The sequence below is a fragment of the Polyergus mexicanus genome, unplaced genomic scaffold (assembly GCF_030449975.1).
Source record: "Polyergus mexicanus isolate NDT 795.1 unplaced genomic scaffold, iyPolMexi1.0 SCAF_22, whole genome shotgun sequence".
Classification (NCBI taxonomy): domain Eukaryota; kingdom Metazoa; phylum Arthropoda; class Insecta; order Hymenoptera; family Formicidae; genus Polyergus; species Polyergus mexicanus.
The window spans coordinates 975,411-984,388 of record NW_027223342.1 but is presented as its reverse complement, the minus strand read 5'-3'; positions in this window follow the sequence as shown (position 1 = coordinate 984,388).

The window sequence follows — 8,978 nt, the reverse complement described above, 5'->3', positions numbered from 1 at the left end:
ACATGTAAAAAAAAAATATATATATATAAATATAGTAATATGAACATAAATTAGTTGAATCTTTTCATGGTAAAAGTTTAAATGAGGTCGGAGCATTTTTTAAATTCTTCCAAAGGTAAAGAATTAAGCTTTATTGTAACATTGAGAAAATTTAAGTGTATCGCGAAGAATATTTTCCGTGATCCCACGAGTTGCTTCTCAAATTAATATATCGTGCGTACCGCTTAAAAATGTCCGAACGTAATTGCCTGCAATTTCTCAGCCACTTTGCGGCAATAATGTCTCCGAGACAAAGTAATACTTTATAACACGGCGTTCTACACTATAAAAATGAAATTCCATGCTCTCCGCCGGGAAGATCTTTTTTTCTTCCGGCGATAACGGTCGCGCATTTTTCTTCGTGAAACCCTTAATTCGGACTTGCGTCCGCGGACCTTCGCCGTTTTGCGTCCCGCGGACGGCTTATCGTCGGAATGACTTATCGTCCGGGACCAGCTAGCGCGTTTTTGGCGAGCGTGAGTAAGAACGGTGGGACCCCGCGCCCGTAACAACCTAAATTAAGTTCGTGCCTTCGTCTCTCACCCGTATTTCATTTCCGTCGTCCGGCAGCAGCGGCGGCGTTCGTGCCCGAGGACGCTCGTTTTCTCGGGTTTAAGATTACCGCACCTCGTACGGCAAAGAAACGAGCCTCATACGACGCCGACGCGAACGTCAAGATCTGTAATCGGCGCTGAAGCTCCGATTGCGAGCGTAAGAAATCGCCGTCTTTCGTCGTCGTTTATCGCGATTTGCACTTGAGAGGCAATCGATATGCGGCAAAATATCGTGATTGTAGAATTGACGGCTGTAACAGTCGTAATTTACAGGAATTAATTAATCAAATTTCTTTAATTAATCAGAGAAATCAGATCTGATCCAGAAATTCAGCCGCCATTTCTACATATCGAATTATTGCAAAGATTTATAACATCTACAGTCATATAATAATAAAAAAAAAAAAAAAAAAAAAAAAAAACAGGATATTTTGATAGAAAATTTGATTTAATAATTTATATTAAAATATAATTATATCAATCTTTATATTTATTTTTTGCGTAAATTAAAGTCAAGTTATGAGAAATTTATGAAAGCGCACGTGTAGTAGCATTAATACTTTGATAGACTAATATTTAGATGTTACAATATAGAAACGGCTTTGCATTTACTTGTAATTATTATCATTCGAGCTTATCTTTCATGGCAATTCAAACTCGCCATATTAATAATCCATGCTGCGTAAACGTCAAGTGTATATCTTCGTCGAGATTAAATCGTCCTTTTTCATGACGTGAAATGACGTGAATTTTATCGCGCCTCGTTTCGCGAATCAAAGGTGCACGCGCTGATTGAACGGTTCTCACAATCAAAGCGTCGCATGTCTCTCTGCCGATTGGGCGCGTGTTTCTTCGTCGTATTTACGATTGTCGCGACTCATAAAACGGGGATCCAGCTGCGATAAGACACGCCGTACGACGATCCCGTTCCGCGCCGCCCGATAAGGATGCCGTAGACGTTTAGCGGGTAAATGGATGTAGATTGAATCGTCAAGCGGACAATTTTTGTTTGGATCGGAGATCGAGGCTGATAAGTGATCCATGCCCCGATGAATGGGATGGCGTAGCAAATGCTTCTTTATCGATTTCTCTTGTTTGATTTTATTGATTTGTCTGGTACACTGAAAAAAAAATGTCAACTTGACTAAATCAACTAATTACTATTTTTTTAAATTGAAATATTTAGGTATTTAAGTCAAATATACGTCATGTTAAATTTAATATATCGTATTTGATTTAAATATATATAAATATTTTAATTAAAAAAATGATAATTAGTTGAACAGATTTAGTCAAGTTAACAGTTTTTTTTTTTTTTTCCAGTGTACACGATTCGTACGAATCTTTATTTTATAGGTATCACAATAGTATCATATCATACGATTAAAAACCTTCTATTACATATAGCGATAAATAAAATGAGAATATTTTGATTCAAAGTAGTGAAATCTCTCGATAATTATTATAATCGCGTATGATGCGTAAAAAAATTAACCATCTATCGATGTGTGAACATACTATAGAGGATTGTAAGCTTGCCAATGTAGAAATTCATGGATCTATAAAGCCAAAGTTTTGCACATAAGCTATGAATGGATGAAGCAAACGATGGATTTACGAATCTATAAATTTATGGGATATGTAAACTTCTTTTCTTTAATGGATCTCGCAGTCTCTCGCGCTGCCGGGGATCTATGGACGTGTAAATTTATGGATTTATTGATTCATCAATCCGTAGATTTATGAATTCATAGATGTATAAACATAAGATTGATGGATCTATAAATTCATAAATATATGAATGAGGATCAATGTGCCCGATAATCTATTCTACGCGCATATTTATAATACAAGTGTTAAAATTCATGAAAGAAATGAGAGATGATCATATACGAATGTGTATAAGAGTGGATCGAAAGTGGTTTCTAAATGTATATAATTTTTTTTCTTGTTAGAAAGAAAAAAAGTTATGCCGGAATCACTTTGTAATAAATAGAATACGTGCTGCACGTAAGATAGAGCTTATCAACGATAGTGTTATCCTCGTGCTTTCGCGCCCGAGTTCGCGTATCAAAGTCAAGGGAGTATCTCCCGAAATCTTCGCAGACCATGCGGTTTTACCTCACATGTCGCGTTTGCGTCACATCCTCCGTGAAATGGCCGTGCGTAAAGTTTCAAGGGACCGCACACACGTTACCCTTGTTCGAAGAAGACGTCGAGAGGGTCCACGCGTATATGTCTTGGAGTTCTTTTCATGTCTCTCTCTCTCTCTCATCTCGAGCTGTAGGAGAAGCATTATTATCCTCTCGATAACGGTGAACATACGGCAGGGACTCGTAAGAATGGGGGGAAAGCAACGCTATAGAGAGTTCGCAGACTTAATTTAGGTTATTACGACATACGAAACCTCGAATCGGGCGCTATAAGTCATTTCCGACGATAGGCCTGGCGTAAGTATATTCGCGCGCGGCCTCCTTTCTCTTTCTCTCTCTTTCTTCTTCCGCATTAATCCTGGTTAAGAAAGTTTTAAGGTGCGCATAAATTTTTTAAAGGGCTCGTTAAGCCGGGGGGCCACTCTCCGGTCTCTCGCTGTAAATAATAACTTTTTTACACGAGGTTTTAATCCAAGGTTGAGTGTACAATTGCTTTCTACATATGTCCAAAATACCACGCGGAATTTCGCCAAGTTGCATTCTTATTTGTCTATCTAATCTTGAAATAATCTTTATAAACATCTTTGCATTATCGGGGTCTTCACGGAACGAACTTAAATCTTGATCCATGCACGTGAATAGATTTATCTCGGGTCAGATAGCCGTATAAAATATTGGCATACGTATATATTTCGCGATACAAAGTATCGCGTCGTCGCGAATTTTCCTCCAACACTCGGCGTATCGCTAAGTTCATAACGTGAGACGGACGATCGTTTCGGTTGACGTCTATCGAGCGTTTGGGTAAATTCCGATAATCGCGGAGATCGGTGCTGCAAATATAGTCGCGCGTTACGCTTCGTACGGATTCAGTTGGCGCAGAATAATATCGCGAGAGGATATCGTTTCCGCTGACATCTGATAATTCGCGAACGTCCGGCACAAACGTAAGCTGCTCGTTAAATCGCCAATGCGGGTGTCATTATAACGCCCATAACGCTTTTATTTCACGTCGCTGATAAGCCCCTATCTACGCGTTCTCGTATCTACCGAGAACGATTAAACGGAGACGAAGATTGAACAGAGTTTTGAATTTTATACATGTTGCAGTTTGAAAGAAAAAAATTATTACGCGTCAAATATACATACATTTTGAATTTAATTTTCGATTATGTATCTTATCTCTAACATCTTATCATCATATTAGCTAACATTTATTTGCCTCTTCTCGCATAATTACATTGTCCTACTTTGAGAATATTACGTTTTCTTGGATACGGGTTATTTCTTGCTCAAAACAAATTAAACAGTACGCATTTACTGCAGGCGATAAAGCTTTGCGACTTGCAATACCGTCAGTTCGGCGAACAGAATTCGATCCTCCGCTAGTAAGAGTAACATCGTTAGGTGTTCTTGCGGGATCGCGTTCGGTTACCGGAGGCGATTTCTATCCTCGCACCCGAGACACGAAGTTCGAGGTGGACGAAGATGACGACGATGACGACGACGACGAAGAGAAAGAAGAAGAAGAAGAAGAAGAAGCAGGCGGTTATACGCGGCGAGCGACGCGAGCATATAAGCATAGCCGGCATGAAATACGATGAGAGAGTGCCTCGGGTGCGAGACTTATGCTAAGTACACGCACACACATACATGTCTCGACGTGCGTGCATTTTATGTCCACGTCCGTCCGGTCCTCCGTCTCTCCGTTCCTTCATCTTCGTGAACGCCGGCTCCCGTCTTCTACCTGCCTGCACGCGCGCGCGCATTCTTTATATGGGCCTGCGTCGGGCCCCCGGTAGTACCCGGGGGCATCCGCGACGACACGTCGCCGATGTCGCCGCATCGGTTAGGAATGTTCGGCCGTCTTCCTTCTCGCCATACATCGATTTATCGTGCATGCGCGCCGATTAACGGCGAACCGCACTGTCAGATTATGTGCTTTAGAAGTTGAGAAAATGATGAGATTATTTACATCACTTACCTTTTCGTTAGACTCGTCGTCAGTAGCGACCGAGAAGCTACCGAGAGAATCTCAATTCATTATATATCCTTTGTGATTCTAAGTTATTAATTTTGATATTCTTTTTTGTTATTCGATTGAGAATTGTTTGCGACGTTTCTGCAAAAAAAAAAGAGAATATGACGAGAAATGGCATTCGATTTATCCTGCGTATCATTAAGCAAAGAAAAAAAAAAAAATTTATCTCGAGAAAAGTTGCGATACACTGCATGCGATCATTAATACAAGAAGCTATATTTTGCACGAATCGCAATTTTTCTTATTCCTTCGAGAATGTACGACCAATTCGATCGACGCGGTCCATTTCGGAGGGAAATAGCGGCTGCGACGGCGGCTGCCTGATATCGGTCGACAATGACATTACTCAAACGGACCTGACAGACGTATAAAGAGTTAACGACGTCGGCATTACGGCGTATGTGCACGCGAGCATTTGTAAGATCTCGTGGAATGACGGGGGAGGAGAGGTCTTCGGGAAGGGGCCTCGCGAGACCCAGAGGCGACGGTCGCCATAACTCATCTTCATCGAGCCGTCAACAGGTCGGTTTCCCCTACGATCCGTGTGTATTCTGCAGTATCTTGGGCGACTTGTCGTGCTCATAACTTATCATTCAAGCGATTTTGAAAATATCGTAAACAGAAATGTGCGTTCATCTTAAAAAAAAAAGAAAGAAAAAAAAATAGATTTTTTACCAAATTACTGTAAAAAAAAAAAAAATGTCATTGCCAAGATAAAGATATAATAAACTTCTAAAATTGTATTAATGGCTAGGATTAATGTATTAGAAGAAGGAATGACATTACTCTCTCTGGACCAGTTTAATCATTTCATCTTGCGAGTCGTTTGACTCGCGATCAGAACGATCGTCCTTGTCTACAGATATGCACGAAAGAAGGAGTAGGATTCTCGAGGTAGGACGCGGGAGCGTGTTTCTTTTTATTCGGATACAAATTTGCCGCGACGAGGCCATCCGAAACAAAATAGCGCATTAGCGTTCCTTACGCGTGTATTGTTAACGAGCCATGCAAATCGATTCATTCGTTAGTTAGGGATATCAGTCGGTAGCTCTCGTCTCGTCTTTCCATCGCTATGTTTTTCTTCCCTTCGTTTGGCGCGATTTGTCTAGTTGCGTATGCAAATATCGCGCGTTGGGTGAAGACGATTTGTTTAATGACACTCTAGTCAGCGGTGTCGTATCATCGTGAATGACCGCGCAATCTTCTTGGCAATACTTAATTGCGCCATTTGGACAGCATCGATCATTTTCACGAACGTCGGAAAAATATTGTCATATATCATATATTTACCCAGAAGTTTCCAGGGTAAAGGCACTGTAATAAAAATAACAAGAATTTTGCTGTTAGAAATAATCAGAAAAATTGTATTATATTTTCATGAATTTTTCACATTAGTGAAATGCAAAATATTAATTGATCTCTTTTTTCTCTCTCTTCTCCTTCGATTAGTAAACGCGTGATTTTGCGAGATTCAACGAATCGCTGCTATCTCTTTGTTTGCAATTTCATATTAATTTTATCAACTTTATACCGTATTAAATTATAAAAATATATTGTTTATAGAATTTCTAGGAGATATATATCCATTATATTTGCAAGATACAGAAACGTTTATAGAGATCTGTTCTCTAGGAACAGTACGGATCTTGCGATAAAACTAGAATGTACACGCCTCGTTTCGGCGTTACACGCGATATTTCGCAGAGTCTTACGCGTATCGAGAATCGGCGCGTATGTAAGATACGAGGGGTCGTATAACTCGGACATCACGCTTTCTCCCGCTCAGGATACGATCTGCGAACGCGGTGAGGACGATGCAAGGACACGCGATTGCCGGCGATATATATATCGCGTGGGCATCTCGGGACGACCGGATTCGCCTCGCTCGTCGTTCGGGTCGCGCATCCTATGGGGACTTAATGCCCCCATGGAAGCGTCCTCCATGGTCGCGAAAAGGATCGCGTGCCGGTAGATGGATTCGGAGCATCCAGCGGGAGAAGAGAGAGAAAGAGATCTCGTTTAGTCGTGTACGGCACGAGTCTGGACCACGGCGCATTCATTATCGTCGGCCGAGTGTATTATATACGCGCCATCGGTGACAATACGCCGCGGCGAAACGTATGGCTGGGATTCCCCTTGCTAAACGTGTCGCACCTCGGCGACACGTGGTGTGCTAATTTTGCGCGCGACGATGTCTTGGCTAATATCGTGCACTCTCATAAAAGATGCACAGAGATATTAATCTTGTGCGATCTCTTGGATCGAGATGAATTTGATATAATAGTTTAGGGGACATATACTATCTTAAATATATATCAAGAAATTAAAAAAAAAAAAAAACATCTCAAGCATCTGAAAAAACATATTTAAAAAAAATTATATAATTTATATATAAATTATAATTTTTTAAATATGTCTTTTGAGAAGTGAAGTTGTGAATAGAGGAAGCTAATTTCTCACGTTAAATTAGCGTTAATGTAAAAAAAAGAACGTGACAGAATTTTATACTTTATATGACATTTCATTATATAAATTTTTAAATTTGTTTGCGTTTACGCGTAGATTTTGGGCGCCGATTTGTATCATGATTAGCGAGCAATGAGATTTTCGTGTTTCGTTATCACACAATACTAATTAATCCCCGACTGTAGCATAAATTGTTGACTTAACCGCGTAATTTCTTATTACCGGGTCCATTAGATCGAGGCGTGCGCAGTTTTATGAAAGCTCGTGTGGGATGCCAACGGTGTAATTATTTGACGACGTAATGGATATTGCAGGCTAGTATCTTGAAATTTTACAAGATTGTGATATATTACTCTATGGATTGGAGATATTATTCTGTATTCATATCTCGTATTTAGCGCTAAGCGTGGGTGTTGCGATTCTGGCTTTTGATGAAGATCACGTTCAATGTTATCGCAGACTGAGAATCGCACAATCCCATTTAACGCTACATGTTATACAGTATATTATACAACGCAAGATATTAAGATATATAGGTAGTGCTCGAGAGAAGCAATCCTCGTAGAATTCAATATGCAACAAATCTTTCCAGTACTAATTTTAACTTGAAGAAAAATGATAGAATGATGTAACATTTGTATACACGATAAACTAATAGGAATCGTATTTAGAGAAAATATATTATTCTCTCGAAATATAATCCCCTGATGCTCAGTTTTAAATAACATTAAAATGTCTAGAAAATTTTTTTTGGAATAGGCTGTCTTTCCGTTTCTCTTTATCTTAAAAGGCGTAGGCAAATCTCTAGGAGTTGTATCATAAGGATCGTTTCTGCGAATGTTCGAAACTCGAGACCGAGTCTGGTTGATGTGTTGCAAAAGACAAGAATCTTGCTGAATCCACACCCAGTTGGCGAAGGTGCATGACATCGCGACACGCGAGTATACGCGAAAATTATGATGTACCATAACTGACGACACCATACGTCACACTCTGGCCAATAGTTATGCCGCGTCGCGTCTCGAAACTATCATCGTAAAATAAGAGAGGACGAACGCGCGCGTTGTCTTCCACCTACGAAGTCGTTGTCGAAGTCGAGCCATTAACTTTTTTCACAGGCTCGTTAGGCCGGATTCTCACCGTTTCGTGGGTGATACCTCGAGGAGAGAAGTCGTTGTAACGCCCGGCATTATCGATCGCCATCAATTACAAACCATCCGAGATCGCCCAAGATCGTTAAGCAAGTGTCGATTAGATCGTTTAACCCTCGCTGCTTTCTCGACGATGTCGATCGGCACATTCGTAAATTGATAGTGTTGAAAATATCGCAGAGGCTAAATTGGACACTAGACTTTTTTCAATACATTTTGATAGCTCAGCCACACAAATCAAAACGAATTTCGTGAAATTAAATGAAGTTTTATTATCTATTCTCAACTTGTAAATCGAAAAGTGATCAGAAAAATTATTTTCTTTTATCAAGACTTATAATGTTTTTAATATATAGTTATCAATTGCTTAAAATTAATTTTTTTACAATGAATTCGAGTATAAAAAGCAAAAATAGCATTATTTATCAAAACTCTATGTATTCGCAAAGTTTTATAAATTTTTCGATGCATTTTGAAAATCTTTAATTAATATATTAAAAAAATCCTATTAATATTATTCGTAAAAATAAAAATTGAAAATGTTATTATGATACGGTTATTTCACGGGAATCTT